This window comes from Octodon degus, unplaced genomic scaffold (genome assembly GCF_000260255.1).
Source record: "Octodon degus isolate 3935 unplaced genomic scaffold, OctDeg1.0 scaffold00100, whole genome shotgun sequence".
NCBI lineage: Eukaryota > Metazoa > Chordata > Mammalia > Rodentia > Octodontidae > Octodon > Octodon degus.
Window position 1 is genome coordinate 4,710,615 of NW_004524676.1, and position 1,039 is coordinate 4,711,653.

A 1,039-nucleotide genomic window follows, 5' to 3' on the forward strand; every position below is an offset into this window, starting at 1 on the left:
ACCAACTTTTTCTATCAGTTTACAAAATCATCTACAAAAATGTCTTACATTTCCAATGAAAATATAAACTGCATTTTTTATATTTTGCCACTCATTGAGAATCAACAGTGACAAATGCCCCTTCTCTTTGACATTATAACCTGCTTCTTTTTAGGGAGCACTTACAATGTCCTGAGCCTATGTGGGACAGACAAAGAAAAACAATGAATGGGAAGCTGAGCCGGATGGGGTAGAAGAGGGCAGGAGCAAAGGACGCAGCAGGGGGAGTCTCTGCACAGCTTCGAGCCCCCTCACCCGCCCCTACCTGACCCACAGCTTCCAAGAGCCACTCTTCATGCACACCACCTCAGCTGCCTGGGCAGACCCGAGCTGACAGCTCCCTCTCTGCACAGTGTTCTTTCCAACTGAGCCTTTAGCTTCCACCCTGTTGGAGTGCACATTCTACCACTGTCACTAAGTTGCTTTCTCAACCATCTTCTCTTCCTCTCAGTAAACTATCTTCCACAAGGAGAAATTCCTGTTCACCTTTGATGCTGCAGAGCATAGCTTAGTGCCTTAGCCTCTTTAGGCCTCTGTAATAGATCACCACAGACTGAGTTATTTATTTAAGAAGCAGAAATGTATTGCCCATAGCTCTAGAGGACAGGAAGTCTCAGGTCCAGGTGTTGTCGGGTAAGGGCTCCACCTCTGCGTCAGGCTCCCCCGTGGTGGCACGGGCTTCGGCTCCCCACATCTCTCGCAGGAGGGCTCTGCCTTGAAGGCTTAGTCACCTCCTGCTGATTTCACCTCCAGGGTTGGCACTCTGGGCCCTCAGGGTCTCTGGGTTGCTGGAGGGGAGTACGTATACCATCCAGGTCACAGCACCTAGCACAGACTTCAATAAGCTTTTGCTAATGGAACGAAGGAGCTAGGTTTATCTCTAACTCTCAGCCAAAGCCCACAGAGGGAGGACAAGGGCTGGGGAGCAAGGGAATAGGAGTGGGAACATGGGCAAGGTCACGTGTGTGCTGAGAGCTGAGCAGGACGCAGGCAGCAGCAA